This window comes from Scyliorhinus torazame, chromosome 6, assembly GCF_047496885.1.
Source record: "Scyliorhinus torazame isolate Kashiwa2021f chromosome 6, sScyTor2.1, whole genome shotgun sequence".
NCBI lineage: Eukaryota > Metazoa > Chordata > Chondrichthyes > Carcharhiniformes > Scyliorhinidae > Scyliorhinus > Scyliorhinus torazame.
Window position 1 is genome coordinate 238,464,271 of NC_092712.1, and position 16,635 is coordinate 238,480,905.

General features: G+C 49.2%; 1 long non-coding RNA gene across 2 annotated transcripts in view; it reads right to left on the minus strand.

The window, feature by feature from the left end:
* Nucleotides 1–7,775: 7,775 nt before the first annotated feature.
* Nucleotides 7,776–16,635, minus strand: part of LOC140425348 (uncharacterized) — a 40,639-nt gene continuing 31,779 nt past the window's right edge. Inside the window, exons 3-4 of one of the 2 annotated variants that reach the window (XR_011947839.1) lie at nucleotides 9,937–10,073; nucleotides 7,776–8,579 (exon numbers count right to left, since the gene is read on the minus strand). This is a non-coding gene — a long non-coding RNA (uncharacterized lncRNA). Of the gene's footprint in view, nucleotides 10,074–16,635 lie in introns of both variants that reach the window. The other variant, XR_011947838.1, reaches the window with a different exon arrangement.

The following is a 16,635-nucleotide window of genomic DNA, read 5'->3' on the forward strand; positions in this document are numbered from 1 at the left end:
GTTGAGGTCCTAGCACAGATCCCTGCGGTACCCCACTAGTTACTGCCTGCCAATCAGAAAAAGACCCAATTATTCCAACGTTTTGCTCTCTGTCTGCTAACCGCCTTTCTATCCATCTCAAGACACTACCAGCAATCCCATGCGCTTTAACTGTTCATAGTAATGTACTATGTGAGACCTTGTCGAAAGCCTTCTGAAAGTCTAAATAAACCACATCCTGTGCTCTACCCATTCCCCTCATAATTTTATACATGTGTGCTCGACACCCTCCTTGACAGTAATGAAGAATGAACAACTTATGCAATTCAAGAAAGAAGATTGAACAGAAGCTGAACAGTTTCCTCCTCCGCTGCCTCATACCAAGATTGGACATCTCCTGGCAAGACAGAGTGCTGAATTTGGAAGTTCATCGGTGTGCAGGGTTCCCCAGCATGTTTACCCTCGAGAGTCAGCTGCGGTGTGAGCTGAGTGGATGACGGCTGCAGCCCCAGAGACATGCCTAATTATGAGTTTGCAATCAGAACAAGACCAACAGGTCGCCCACATTCGTGACACAAGCATGTCTGCACGTGAGACCTCAGGTTGTCCGCGATCATAGCTGATTTATTGCTGACCGGAGTGCGTGGAGACAAACTGGCAGGAAGGTGGTGAAGACAAAGGTCAAAAGAAAGGACCAGATGTTGGGAATCAGAGACCACCAGAAGGAGAAAACACATCAATCAATCGCAGGCCAACACTATTCACCTGTGTCAGCTTCGGAAGGGGCTGCCACTCGCAAACCAGCTTCTACAACCACAACAGATGTCGTTCAATCAAGAAGTGAGATACACCCCGGGCACCGTCCATCATCTCCTGAAAAATAACCTGGGGTATTTCGTTCATGATGCAAATAATCTAGGGTGCTGAGCACTGAGTCATTATTCTGACTTCATTCCTGTTGCTATTTTGGAGACAAAAGCTTTGCTATTTCTGAAATGGAATGCTGTATGTGCTCACTCTGACGGAGTACTGAAGAGTCACCTTTAATATCCAGTTAGATAACACCAAGTGCAATGTTCCTCCTGCAGGATGTTTGAGGTGAGGGATGCAGTTAGTGTCCCTGCTGATTTTACCTGCAGGAAGTGCAGCCATCTCCAGCTCCTCCAAGACCGAGTTAGGGAACTGGAGCTGGAGTTGGAAGAACTTCGGATCATTCGGGAGGCAGAGGGGGTCATAGATAGCAGCTTCAGGGAATTAGTTACACCAAAGATTGGAGATAGATGGGTAACTGTAAGAGGGACTGGGAAGAAGCAGTCAGTGCAGGGATCCCCTGCGGTCGTTCCCCTGAGAAACAAGTATACCGCTTTGGATACTTGTGGGGGGGGGGGGACTTACCAGGGGTAAGCCATGGGATACGGGCCTCTGGCACGGAGTCTGTCCCTGTTGCTCAGAAGGGAAGGGGGGGGAGAGGAGCAGAGCATTAGTAATTGGGGACTCGATAGTCAGGGGCACAGATAGGAGATTTTGTGGGAGCGTGAGAGACTCACGTTTGGTATGTTGCCTCCCAGGTGCAAGGGTACGTGATGTCTCAGATCGTGTTTTCCGGGTCCTTAAGGGAGAGGGGGAGCAGCCCCAAGTCGTGGTCCACATTGGCACTAACGACATAGGTAGGAAAGGGGACAAGGATGTCAGGCAGGCTTTCAGGGAGCTAGGATGGAAGCTCAGAACTAGAACAAACAGAGTTGTTATCTCTGGGTTGTTGCCCGTGCCACGTGATAATGAGATGAGGAATAGGGAGAGAGAGCAATTAAACACGTGGCTACAGGGATGGTGCAGGCGGGAGGGATTCAGATTTCTGGATAACTGGGGCTCTTTCTGGGGAAGGTGGGACCTCTACAGACAGGATGGTCTACATCTGAACCTGAGGGGCACAAATATCCTGGGGGGGAGATTTGTTAGTGCTCTCTGGGGGGGGTTTAAACTAATGCAGCAGGGGCATGGGAACCTGGATTGTACAACAAAGAACAAAGAACAAAGAAATGTACAGCACAGGAACAGGCCCTTCGGCCCTCCAAGCCCGTGCCGACCATACTGCCCGACTAAACTACAATCTTCTACACTTCCTGGGTCCGTATCCTTCTATTCCCATCCTATTCATATATTTGTCAAGATGCCCCTTAAATGTCCCTATCGTCCCTGCCTCCACTACCTCCTCCGGTAGTGAGTTCCAGGCACCCACTACCCTCTGCGTAAAAAACTTGCCTCGTACATCTACTCTAAACTTTGCCCCTCTCACCTTAAACCTATGCCCCCTAGTAATTGACCCCTCTACCCTGGGGAAAAGCCTCTGACTATCCACTCTGTCTATGCCCCTCATAATTTTGTATACCTCTATCAGGTCGCCCCTCAACCTCCTTCGTTCCAGTGAGAACAAACCGAGTTTATTCAATCGCTCCTCATAGCTTATGCCCTCCATACCAGGCAACATTCTGGTAAATCTCTTCTGCACCCTCTCTAAAGCCTCCACATCCTTCTGGTAGTGTGGCGACCAGAATTGAACACTATACTCAAGTGTGGCCTAACTAAGGTTCTATACAGCTGCAACATGACTTGCCAATTCTTATACTCAATGCCCCGGCCAATGAAGGCAAGCATGCCGTATGCCTTCTTGACTACCTTCTCCACCTGTGTAGCCCCTTTCAGTGATCTGTGGACCTGTACTCCTAGATCTCTTTGACTTTCAATACTCTTGAGGGTTCTACCATTCACTGTATATTCCCTGCCTGCATTAGCCCTTCCAAAATGCATTACCTCACATTTGTCCAGGTTAAACTCCATCTGCCATCTCTCCGCCCAAGTCTCCAGACAATCTAAATCCTGCTGTATCCTCAGACAGTCCTCATCGCTATCCGCAATTCCACCAACCTTTGTGTCGTCTGCAAACTTACTAATCAGACCAGTTACATTTTCCTCCAAATCATTTATATATACTACAAAGAGCAAAGGTCCCAGCACTGATCCCTGTGGAACACCACTGGTCACAGCCCTCCAATTAGAAAAGCATCCCTCCATTGCTAGTTTTAGGGTACGGGAGAATGAGAGTATAGAGGTCAGGAGCACAGATCTGACGTCGCAGGAGGGGGCCAGTGTGCAGGTAGGTGGTTTGAAGTGTGTCTACTTCAATGCCAGGAGTATACGAAATAAGGTAGGGGAACTGGCAGTATGGGTTGGTACCTGGGACTTCGATGTTGTGGCCATTTCGGAGACATGGATAGAGCAGGGACAGGAATGGATGTTGCAGGTTCCGGGGTTTAGGTGTTTTAGTAAGCTCAGAGAAGGAGGCAAAAGAGGGGAGGTGTGGCGCTGCTAGTCAAGAGCAGTATTACGGTGGCGGAGAGGATGCTAGATGGGGACTCATCTTCCAAGGTAGTATGGGCTGAGGTTAGAAACAGGAAAGGAGAGGTCACCCTGTTGGGAGTTTTCTATAGGCCTCCAAATAGTTCTAGGGATGTAGAGGAAAGGATGGCGAGGATGATCCTGGATAAGAGCGAAAGTAACAGGGTAGTTATTATGGGAGACTTTAACTTTCCAATTATTGACTGGAAAAGATATAGTTCGAGTACATTAGATGGGTCGTTTTTTGTACAGTGTGTGCAGGAGGGTTTCCTGACACAATATGTTGACAGGCCAACAAGAGGCGAGGCCACGTTGGATTTGGTTTTGGGTAATGAACCTGGCCAGGTGTTGGATTTGGAGGTAGGAGAGCATTTTGGGGACAGTGACCACAATTCGGTGATGTTTACGCTAGTGATGGAAAGGGATAAGTATACACCGCAGGACAAGGGTTATAGCTGGGGGAAGGGCAATTATGATGCCATTAGACGTGACTTGGGGGGGATAGGTTGGAGAAGTAGACTGCAAGTGTTGGGCACACTGGATAAGTGGAGCTTGTTCAAGGATCAGCTACTGCGTGTTCTTGATAAGTACGTACCGGTCAGGCAGGGAGGAAGGCGAGGGAACCGTGGTTTACCAAAGAAGTGGAATCTCTTGTTAAGAGGAAGAAGGAGGCCTATGTGAAGATAAGGTGTGAAGTTTCAGTTGGGGCAATGGATAGTTACAAGGTAGCGAGGAAGGATCTAAAGAGAGAGCTAAGACGAGCAAGGAGGGGACATGAGAAGTATTTGGCAGGTAGGATCAAGGAAAACCCAAAAGCTTTCTATAGGTATGTCAGGAATAAGCGAATGACTAGGGTAAGAGTAGGACCAGTCAAGGACAGGGATGGGAAGTTGTGTGTGGAGTCTGAAGAGATAGGCGAGATACTAAATGAATATTTTTCGTCAGTATTCACTCAGGAAAAAGATAATGTTGTGGAGGAGAATGCTGAGACCCAGGCTATTAGAATAGATGGCATTGAGGTACGTAGGGAAGAGGTGTTGGCAATTCTGGACAGGCTGAAAATAGATAAGTCCCCGGGGCCTGATGGGATTTATCCTAGGATTCTCTGGGAGGCCAGGGAAGAGATTGCTGGACCTTTGTCTTTGATTTTTATGTCATCATTGGCTACAGGAATAGTGCCAGAGGACTGGAGGATAGCAAATGTGGTCCCTTTGTTCAAAAAGGGGAGCAGAGACAACCCCGGCAACTATAGACCGGTGAGCCTCATGTCTGTAGTAGGTAAAGTCTTGGAGGGGATTATAAGAGACAAGATTTATAATCATCTAGATAGGAATAAAATAATCAGGGATAGTCAGCATGGCTTTGTAAAGGGTAGGTCATGCCTCACAAACCTTATCGAGTTCTTTGAGAAGGTGACTGAACAGGTAGACGAGGGTAGAGCAGTTGATGTGGTGTATATGGATTTTAGTAAAGCGTTTGATAAGGTTCCCCATGGTAGGCTATTGCAGAAAATACGGAGGCTGGGGATTGAGGGTGATTTAGAGATGTGGATCAGAACTTGGCGAGCTGAAAGAAGACAGAGGGTGGTGGTTGATGGGAAATGTTCAGAATGGAGTTCAGTTACAAGTGGCGTACCACAAGGATCTGTTCTGGGGCCGTTGCTGTTTGTCATTTTTATCAATGACCTAGAGGAAGGCGCAGAAGGGTGGGTGAGTAAATTTGCAGACGACACTAAAGTCGGTGGTGTTGTCGACAGTGAGGAAGGATGTAGCAGGTTGCAGAGGGACATAGATAAGCTGCAGAGCTGGGCTGAGAGGTGGCAAATGGAGTTTAATGTAGAGAAGTGTGAGGTGATTCACTTTGGAAGGAATAACAGGAATGCGGAATATTTGGCTAATGGTAAAGTTCTTGGAAGTGTGGATGAGCAGAGGGATCTAGGTGTCCATGTACATAGATCCCTGAAAGTTGCCACCCAGGTTGATAGGGTTGTGAAGAAGGCCTATGGAGTGTTTGCCTTTATTGGTAGAGGGATTGAGTTCTGGAGTCAGGAGGTCATGTTGCAGCTGTACAAAACTCTGGTATGGCCGCATTTGGAGTATTGCGTACAGTTCTGGTCACCGCATTATAGGAAGGACGTGGAGGCTTTGGAGCGGGTGCAGAGGAGATTTACCAGGATGTTGCCTGGTATGGGGGTAAAATCTTATGAGGAAAGGTTGATGGACTTGAGGTTGTTTTCGTTGGAGAGAAGAAGGTTAAGAGGAGACTTAATAGAGGCATCCAAAATGATCAGGGGGTTAGATAGGGTGGACAGTGAGAGCCTTCTCCCGCGGATGGAAATGGCTGGCACGAGGGGACATAGCTTTAAACTGAGGGGTAATAGATATAGGACAGAGGTCAGAGGTAGGTTCTTTACGCAAAGAGTGGTGAGGCCGTGGAATGCCCTACCGGCAACAGTAGTGAACTCGCCAACATTGAGGGCATTTAAAAGTTTATTGGATAAGCATATGGATGATAATGGCATAGTGTAGGTTAGATGGCTTTTGTTTCGGTGCAACATCGTGGGCCGAAGGGCCTGTACTGCGCTGTATCGTTCTATGTTCTATGTCCTCTTGGCTGAACATCATCAAAAGTTACTGGAGAAAATAAGATCAATTTTGAAATGTATTTTTAATCCATTAGTTAATTTGAACTATGGAAGTCAAAAAACCCTTACATTATTTATCTTGGGGTTATGTATACCAGCAGCTTCAAAATCCAAGTAATTTATTCAGAATTTAAGCATGAAGTGTTGTCATACTGGGGTATGGGGTTGTTACTGTAAAATGTGGAAGCATGTGCATGATGGGCCTGCATGTCCCACACTAAATGCTGCAGTAAGTCTTCTGAAGCTGTGGATTAGACATAACCTTTGAGTTCCAGTGTTTCCGAATCTTCACTCTACTTCACAATGTAAATCTAAATGGCTTTTGACATGTAAGACATTACTTCAGTACAATCCTGAAGAAATGTTGCAGTCTCTGAAGTGTCAAAAAACATTTTGATAAGACATTAAACAAAAGCCTCATCTGTCCCCTCAAGTATACAGTAAAGATTCCAAGGCCCCATTCAAAGAAAAACAGAGAGGTTCTCCTGCTATGCTGGGCAACATTTATCCTTCAGCCAAAAGCTCTGAAAGACACTGTCTGATCATTTATTTCTTTGCTGTTCACAAATTGTAAGCCATGTTATCGGATATTACTTTTTAAAAATAAATTTAGAGTATCCAATTATTTTTTTTCCCAATTATGGGGCAATTTAGCGTGGCCAATCCACCTACCCTGCACATCTTTTTGGTTGTGGGGGCAAAACCCACGCAAACATGGGGAGAATGTGCAAACTCCACACGGACAGTGGCCCAGAGCCAGGATTGAACCTGGGATCTCGGCGCCGATAGGCAGCAATGTTAACCCTCTAGTTCCGCCACCGTTCTGCCCTGTTATATTATATTACCTCACTGTCCAAAGATGTGCAGGTTAGGTGCATTGATCATACTAAATTACTCCTTAATGTCGAGTTAAGTGGGGTAAGGGGGTTGCAGGAATACAGTGGGAGAATGGTTAGGGTGCTCTTTCAGAGGGTCAGTGCAGACTCGACAGGTTGAATGGCCTCCCTCTGCACTGTTGGGATTCTATGATTAGAACAGTTACTACACTTCAATAATATTTTATTGCTGTTTGGGATGTCATGCGGATGTGAAAGTTGCTACTTAAAACCTAGTTCCTTCTTTAATAGTGCCATCTTTGGCTTCAGCGAGCAGTTACTAAATGATTTAGGTAGTTTTTGACATAGTCTGTGATGCACTATCAATTACGAAGAGACGAGAGTAGAATGTAATCGAGGCTTTATTACATAGAGATGTGTGGCCTCCTACAGCAGCTTACGAAATGGCTGCTGTTCGGAGAGCACACACATTTATATATACTCTGCCTACTGGGCGGAGCCAGCAGGCAGGGATCTACCCCCGTACCTGTAGGACAGGGGCCTTACCGTAATACCCATATATACAATATAATACAACAGTGGTGACTACCACAGTCTGAAACCCTTTGCAACCACAATCATTGCTGGATATCTCTATATCAGTTAATTGCATTTGCTGAACAACAGTAGTGTGAGGTTAAGTCCCTGTTTTCTGTGGGGTACAAATAGGTTAGGAAAGCCGGCTCCAACATCAATTTGTGTGTTGGCTGAGTGGTTTAATGACAGCATGGGATAGCCTGTGCGTTATATTCAGTTTGAAGGTATTGCACAGAGGAAGATCAGAAAATTCAGCACAGATCAAAGATTATTGTTTGTAACAATCCCTCAGTCATAAATCAGAACAGGTTCTAGTGACTTAACCATATGTCCAGAAAGAACACTTTAAATGGTGAATTCAGAAAGTTTATTAACCGTGAGAAAGGTAACAAGTCAGGTAAAGAGCAAAGTATCAATCAACAGTAATTGGCAGTAATTAACAGCAAGAGGAGAAAGGCAGCACGGTAGCATTGTGGATAGCACAATTGCTTCACAGCTCCAGGGTCCCAGGTTCGATTCCGGCATGGGTCACTGTCTGTGCGGAGTCTGCACATCCTCCCCGTGTGTGCGTGGGTTTCCTCCGGGTGCTCCGGTTTCCTCCCACAGTCCAAAGTTCTGCAGGTTAGGTGGATTGGCCATGATAAATTGCCCTTAGTGTCCAAAATTGCCCTTAGTGTTGGGTGGGGTTACTGGGTTATGGGGATAGGGTGGAGGTGTTGACCTTGGGTAGGGTGCTCTTTCCAAGAGCCGGTGCAGACTCGATGAGCCGAATGGCCTCCTTCTGCACTGTAAATTCTATGACAAAGCTTAACTTTAACAATTGAACAGACATCTCACCGCCCTCCTCAGACCAGGGACTGGATTCTCCGATCCCCCAGCCCAATGTTTCTCGGCCGTGTGCCACTCGCTGGGCGGCGGGATTCTATCTTCCCAATGCATGTCAATGGGATTTCCCATTGTGACCATCCTGGGCTGGCGTGCTCTGCCGGCGGGAAAAGTGAATCGCAACGACCGGAAAATTCTGGCCCCGGTCGTAAAGTGACAACTCCATGTTGCTCTCTTCCCACCTCTCTCCTTCTTCTCTGCCTCTGCAACTGCCTCTGTCAGTCTTTACTTCAAAATGGCTTCTTGAGACCTTTTTTTTCTACCTTAAAATATTGAAAGCCCATCTTAGCTAATTGTTGGAAAAATAACTAATTTGTCTATAACTTGTCAATAATAAAATCAGAATTCGCCCATTAATTTTTAGCTAATTTTACACAGTTTGAAGTCAATGCTTCTAGTCAAACTATAGGTGCGATTTAATGGCCTCATCGTGACCGATGCGACAAGACCGTTTAATCTTGCAAGAGGCCTCTGGCGAGCTTCGAGATGCTCGGAACGCCTCGCGAGATCTCGTGAGGCGCCCTTGCTGGGCGAGATCCAGATTAACATAGTTATATTACCCATATCTCCACGCCCAATTCACTCAGGGCCGGGAACTAACAGCCTTGCCTGGAAGACCTCACCATGGCGCCATTTAGCACTGATCCACACAAATGTAGACCAGGCATAACGACACCTTGGGGGGTCTCCAAAGCCATTGGAGGCCCCCAAGTGGTCAGGATCTGGGCAGGGCAATACCCTGACATTTCTGCTGGAGCCCAGGCGTCTTGGCCCTGCCAGCCTGAGAGCTTGGCACTGCCACCCAGGCACCCTGGCAGTGCTATCCTCTGGTGGACTTTGGGGTCACCCACCTTGAAGACTTACTCCCTTGGCCCACTGCGAGGTTCACTGCACCAGGAAAATAGCTGCACCAATCCACAATCACGTGAATACTGGCCCAGAGGCATGGAGGTATGGAGAATCCGATTCCCAGCCCATTAATAGAATGTAAATGGTTCAATTTGCCTATTTGCATCCTGTAGCTAGCGTGGGGGGGCACCAGTAGGGGACCGGAGCATCGGACCTGATGCTGGATTCTCCGCTGCATCAGGAACTCTGCTACTGCCGGTGGGCACACGTGAATCCAGCCCCACATAAATTCTGTCCATGACACTATTTACATGCGGTGACCATAAAGGACACAATCAATCAGACAAGTATTCTTAAGTTTTTGGATAAGAAAAGAGAATAGTTTTCATTGTAATTGACCCATCCAAATAAAAATAATAAAGTGTTCGAACTTTCACAAAGTCACACACTTAAGGACTGCACGCACACAAATAGATTACAGAATGGGGAAGCGAGATTAAGTAATTGAGAGATTGAGAGTCCAGTAAAGATAAGTCGATATACAACTCGATATACAACTCCTGAAGATTGGTAATCGGCTGGTTGCAGGCTGAACCCAGAGGTTCTGCTGTTTTCAGCATCAAGGCAGTTTAAACTTGTAGATCGACAGTTTGTCTGTTCTTCTGGAGCCAAATTCTTTTTAAAGTCTCTGCCTGTGCACCTGGAAAGTCAAAATCAGCAGACAGGGTTCAAAAACTTGCAAATGGGATGGAAAGAGAGAGAGAAATGTACCTCACTCGACATCAGTGCCTCAGTTGCATGTTCGTCCATATGCAGTGGCATTGGGTCTTGTAACCTTCTTCAAATGTGCTTGTTTCATTCCAGTGGAGTCACTGTGAATGATCTCTTGTTAGGTACTGACACTATTGCTAAAATGGACGAAAATGAAGACAATAGAGATCATTTAGCAAAAATAAGCTGTTTAAAAATGCGCAGGAATATATCCAAAGGTAAGCATTTACAAATTATATTACTTGAACACAAATCTTTCTTCTTTTATTCTGAGAGGCAGGGCTATGGGATTCCTCTGTTGCCATCACCATGATGATTCTGTGATCTGCTGCACTGGCTCCCCCTCGAGTGAAATCATTGTACATGTCTACACATACTGTAGCTTCAAAATGTCTCACACACCATAATGTTTGCCGATCATTGGTTGACTGTTTTGATGAATTATCAAACTTGTGTTGCATTGTTTTTCCTACTGTTAATAAAGTAGGATTAGAACTATCATTAATGGGATAGCTAAATATTGTTGGCCGTCTTTTGATAGACTGAAATTGAGGGCATGATCTTAAGAGCATGTCAGGCTGGGCGCGAATCCGAGTGAACTGGTTAGGTTGCAAGGGAGTCGGGAACTACACCAGACGCCGATCGGTTTCCGATCTAACAGGACTGCTCCCGTTGGCGAGATGCGGATCCGGCCAGGGCATGGTGAGAAACCAATAGACACCAATTAAGGGCAATCTGCTTATCATTAACGGGAAGGACCCCCTATCTACTGGCCTCCAGTGATCAAACCGGCTCCCCAGCGTGCGATTATGCAGACGCCGATTAGCACACTCCCTTAGTGAGAGGAAGATCGTGGGTAGGTTTCTCCGTTGGCTGATGCTGAATTCGGGAAAGGAGATTGAGCGGAGAATCGGTTTTGACACCAAAATTGTGACGGGTACTGGGTTCACGCCAAATTGCAATTCTCCGGCGCCTCAAACGCGCCGTCAATGCGTTCCACTCCACACATACGTAAGCACCGTTTGCATATCATTAGCGGGCCTGACCGGTATTCTCTGGGGCTTCCACGATTTTCCACCTCCACTGGGGTAAATTCCCGATGGCATGGTTCCCTTGTGCTTCTTAAAATCGCGAAACAGGCACCGTTACTGATGAGGGAGAGAGAGGAGGTAGGGCATGGAGAGATGCGACTGTGGGCTGCCGGTCTTGACACATGCCGGGCTGGCTGGGGTGGTGGGAACCCTGCCAATGTCAGGAGCGGGTGGGGGGCGATGGGGGGGGAACGGTTATGAGGCTGGGGTGACTCCCCACGGGACTGGGCAGTGTCTAGGCATGGACTGCCACTGCCGCGGCTTGCAAGGCAGCCATGTTACTGTGCACACCACTGACCACCCACCTTGGCCCCTGGTTCTGCAGAGTGCCAGCGGCCGAATGGGTGCCCCCACCCCATCATCCCCGCACCCCCACAATCTACCCTCTACCATACCAGCCCCCCCAACTGGCTGCCACCCGCCACTGGGGCATCATGCAGCCCGCCCATGGGCAATGCCTTCAGGGATCACCTAGGTGGGCAGTGGAAAGTGTTACCGTGGGGAGGAGTCAGACATTGCCAAACGATGCGGAGTACCAGAGTCCATCGCAAATTGGGTTGTCATCATCCTCCATCCTATGGGCCATACCTGCTGTTACTGTCAACGCAGGACACCCACTCTGTCATGCGGCCTACAGGGTGCGTTGGACGGGGGACAGGGCCAGTGGTCCCCACAGTGCAGGACACCAACGGGAGCAGAATCTGCAGTGACCTGGTTGGGCATGGGGGGTATGTCGTCCTTTCAGCCCCTGCAGACAATGGATATTGGAATACAACCAGCAAGGGTGGCCTTCCTCTTAGCCATCAGAGCCCTGGGGGATGCATTGTGGCTGTATGAGCTGGAGTTGTTCGAGGAGGAGGTAACTGCAGCAGCGGAGCATGCAGCAGAGGGACAGGAGGCTGCCGCCCAGGATGGAGTGCCGGCCACCCAATGGGCCGAGGAGGAAGAGGAGGAGGTGCAAAGGCGGTGCCACATGAGACCTCTTGTGTACCAGCAGGGCCTTGCATTCGAGGACCTGCCGGACCGGGCATTCCGGTGGCTCCAGCTGAGCAGGGGGAAGGTGCAACATAGCTGCCAGATCATGGTGCACCTGGCACCATGGGGGGGTATGGAGGAGAGCACCCGCTCCCGGTGACTGTCAAGGTGATGGTTGCCCTGAACCTCGAAGCGCCGGGGTCCTTCCAGGCGTCGAGTGGGGACCTGTCTGGATCTCACAGACCTTGGTGCACCGGTGTATCCATGCCATCACGGAGGCCCTCTATGCCCAGTCGGCAGAGTACATCTGTTTCAATGTGGACCGAGCACACCAGGATGCCCGAGTAGCGGGGTTCATCACCATCACCACCATGCCTGGGTTCCAGGGGGTGATCGATGAGATGCATGTCCCCCTACGAACAACTGCAGATGACAGGCTGATCTACACAATCCGAAAGGGGTTCCACTCGATGAACATGCAGCTGATATGTGACCATCAGATGCGCATCATGCACGTCTGCGCCCGATACCCAGGCAGTGTGCACAATGCCTTGATCCTGGCACACTCGACGTTTTCTGACATGTTCGAGACGGCCCCCAGTTGGGGGGTTGGCTCCTGGGTGACAGAGGTTATCCACTGCGGTCGTGGCTGATGACACCTATCTGGAAGCCACAGACTGACACTGAAACCAGGAACATGATCGAGCGTTGCTTCGGCCTCCTGAAAAGTGTTCAGGTGCATGGAGGGGCCCTCCAGCATGATGCTGAAAGGGTCATTCACATTGTGGTGGCATGCTGTGTCCTGCACAACATAGGGCGATGTGCTGGAGGAGAAAGATGAATGCCAGGCCTCATCCGACGAGGAGGATGTGGGAAGGGCGAGGATGGGCAGGACAATGGGCCGGGGCAGGTAGGGAGTCCGCACAATGTGTGTGCAATGGGCAACGTGCATGAGATGCTCTGATTGCCTCCAGGTTCACCGGGGACTGGTCAGGGGCACGGACACACCGCGGCTCACCTCCAACACCCCCCCCCACCCTTCCAGGTGGCATGGTGCCACCTTATTCTACCTGTTGCCCATGTGATGCACCAGAGACAGAAAGGGGGGAGGGACGGCATTCTGAGGTGGCGTTCCAACACCTCCCCAGCTGGCGTCACCAACACAGGCCCGATCACCTCCTCCTTCCTTGGGGTGCCCGATGGCTCCTAGGCTACTGCATGGGATGGGATGCAAGCGGAGTAAACCCCTGAGGCTTCCCCGCTACCTGGCGCAGCCAGTACTGGAGGCCCACCTCCGCCTCAACCAGGGTCTGCATGCTCATGGCTATGGCGCACAGGGAGTGGACCACCTCCGTCTGGGATTGCGCCACATCACACTGCGACTGCCGGCACCTTCTGTGTCTGTGCCACATCAGCCAGTGACTGCGCCAACCCCCTCTGTGTCTATGCCACATTGGCCAGTGCCTGGGCAATGCCGCTCTCAGCCATGACCTGCTGTGACTGGACTATGCTCAGGAGCACTGCTGCAATGTCCAGGTGGCCCTGGCACATGGTTGTCTGTGAGAAGGCAGCCCTGTCCTTCGCCTCGGCCAGTGCCTGAACAGAATGCCCCAAGCCTTGGACATGCTGATCCATGGCCAAAACCTGTGCCCCCAAAGCCTCCACCGCAGACGCCACACGTGTGGTGTTGACCTGAGTGGCACCACCTCCTCCTGCTGCACGAAGTTGGACTCCACCGACAACCCCTCATGTCGTCCCTGACTCTGCGACCTCATCTCCACAATCGATTGGACCGTCCGTTCCAGAAGCCCGTAACCCACCTGGACAGCAGGGAGTCCCTGGGGTGAGCCCACCCTCCAACCCTCCGGCCCCTTGGGAGTTCCTAAATCCACCTTCTGTACCGCAGCATGTGTGTGGTGCGCACCAGATAGTCTCCCAGGAGCCTCTTCACTAAAGTGCCCAACCGAGGTGATCGTCTCTGGGATGGTGGATGGGTGTAGGAGACAGCTGTGATGGGAAATCTGTGTCATCCCGGGGCTCGGGGTGTCTTGGATTCGGGCTGATAACTCCTCCCGCCTGTGTCAGTATCGCCCTCGTCGCTGGTCGGTGTCATGATATTCAAACATACATCATAACACATACATAACGATAGACAGACCAACGGACCAATTCGCACACATAACACGACAGCCAATCACAGACAAGAGCAGACACAGTATAAGACAAGAAACACAACACTTCCTGGGCAGTCCATCTGGAGACAGCACAGGGCCAGGACCTCATAGCAAGACACTCACACAGTCACAACATGCTGAGTACCAAGTCTGATGTATAAATAGTTAGATGGAATAAAACTGCGTTGTACCAATCGCAACAGTGTTGGTTCGTCTGTACCTCAGAGCACCCAACACCTCAGTCGGCACCTGGCTGTGGCTGGGGTCAGGGGCACCAGTAGCTCCTGCAAGTCACAAGATAAGATGCACGATTAGACTGCGAGTTGGTGTTGAGGGACAGGGGGGGGGGGGGGGGGGAAAGAGTAGGGATTGTGGTGATGCTGGAATGGGGGTGTGGGGGTGAGGGTGGTGTGGGGGTGGGGATGGGGGTGATAATGGTAGTGGTGAGTGGGGGGGGGGATGTGACACAGGTGCCATGGGGAACCGCAACTCATTGGGGTCTCACTCCCTCGCCAAATGCCGACTATGTCAAGGGCCCTCTGCTCTGCCGCAGCAAGGGGCCACATGTCCGGCGGTTCCCCTCCTGTCTTTTCCCACTCCCGGCTGTTATAGGTGAGGCCATATTGGATTTGGTACTGGGTAATGAACCAGGACAGGTGTTAGATTTGGAGGTAGGTGAGCACTTTGGTGATAGTGACCACAATTCGATTACGTTTACTTTAGTGATGGAAAGGGATAGGTATATACCGCGGGGCAAGAGTTATATCTGGGGGAAAGGCAATTATGATGCGATGAGGCAAGACTTAGGATGCATCAGATGGAGAGGAAAACTGCAGGGGATGGGCACAATGGAAATGTGGAGCTGGTTCAAGGAACAGCTACTGCGTGTCCTTGATAAGTATATACCTGTCAGGCAGGGAGGAAGTGGTCGAGTAAGGGAACCGTGGTTTACTAAGGCAGTCAAAACACTTGTCAAGAGGAAGGAGGCGGCTTATGTAAAGACGAGACATGAAGGTTCAGTAAGGGCGCTCAACAGTTACAAGTTAGCTAGGAAGGTCCTAAAGAGAGAGCTAAGAAGAGCCAGGAGGGGACATGAGAAGTCTTTGGCAGGTAGGATCAAGGATAACCCTAAAGCTTTCTATAGATATGGCAGGAATAAATGAATGACTAGGGTAAGAGTAGGGCCAATCAAGGACAGTAGTGGGAAGTTGTGCTTGGAGTCCGAGGAGATAGGAGAGGTGCTAAATGAATATTTTTTGTCAGTATTCACACAGGAAAAAGACAATGTTGTCGAGGAGAATACTGAGATTCAGGCTACTAGACTAGAAGGGCTTGCGGTTCATAAGGAGGAGGTGTTAGCAATTCTGGAAAGTGTAAAAATAGATAAGTTCCCTGGGCCGGATGGGATTTATCCTAAGATTCTCTGGGAAGCTAGGGAGGAGATTGCTGAGCCTTTGGCTTTGATCTTTAAGTCACCTTTGTCTACAGGAATAGTGCCAGAAGACTGGAGGATAGCAAATGTTGTCCCCTTGTTCAAGAAGGGGAGTAGAGACAACCCCGGTAACTATAGACCAGTGAGCCTTACTTTTGTTGTCGGCAAAATCTTGGAAAGGTTTCTAAGAGATAGGGTATATAATCATCTGGAAAGGAATAATTTGATTAGACATAGTCAACACGGTTTCTTGAAGGGTAGATCGTGCCTCACAAACCTTATTGAGTTCTTTGAGAAGGTGACCAAACAGGTGGATGAGGGTAAAGCAGTTGATGTGGTGTATATGGATTTCAGTAAAGCGGTTGATAAGGTTCCGCACGGTAGGCTACTGCAGAAAATACGGAAGCATGGGATTCAGGGAGATTTAGCAGTTTGGATCTGAAATTGGCTAGCTGGAAGAAGACAAAGGGTGGTGGTTGATGGGAAGTGTTCAGACTGGAATCCAGTTACTAGTGGTGTGCCACAAGGATCTGTTTTGGGGCCACTGCTGTTTGTCATTTTTATAAATGACCTGGAGGAGGGTGTAGAAGGATGGGTGAGTAAATTTGCAGATGACACTAAAGTCGGTGGAGTTGTGGACAGTGCGGAAGGATGTTACAAGTTACAGAGGGACATAGATAAGCTGCAGCGCTGGGCTGAGAGGTGGCAAATGGAGTTTAATGCAGAAAAGTGATTCATTTTGGAAGGAATAACAGGAAGACAGAGTACTGGGCTAATGGTAAGATTCTTGGCAGTGTGGATGAGCAGAGAGATCTCGGTGTCCAGGTACATAGATCCCTGAAAGTTGCCACTCAGGTTGAGAGGGTTGTTAAGAAGGCGTACGGTGTGTTAGCTTTTATTGGTAGAGGGATTGAGTTTTGGAGCCATGAGGTCATGTTGCAGCTGTACAAAACTCTGATACGGTCGCATTTGGAGTATTGCGTGCAATTCTGGTCGCCGCATTATAGGAAGGATGTGGAAGTGCAGA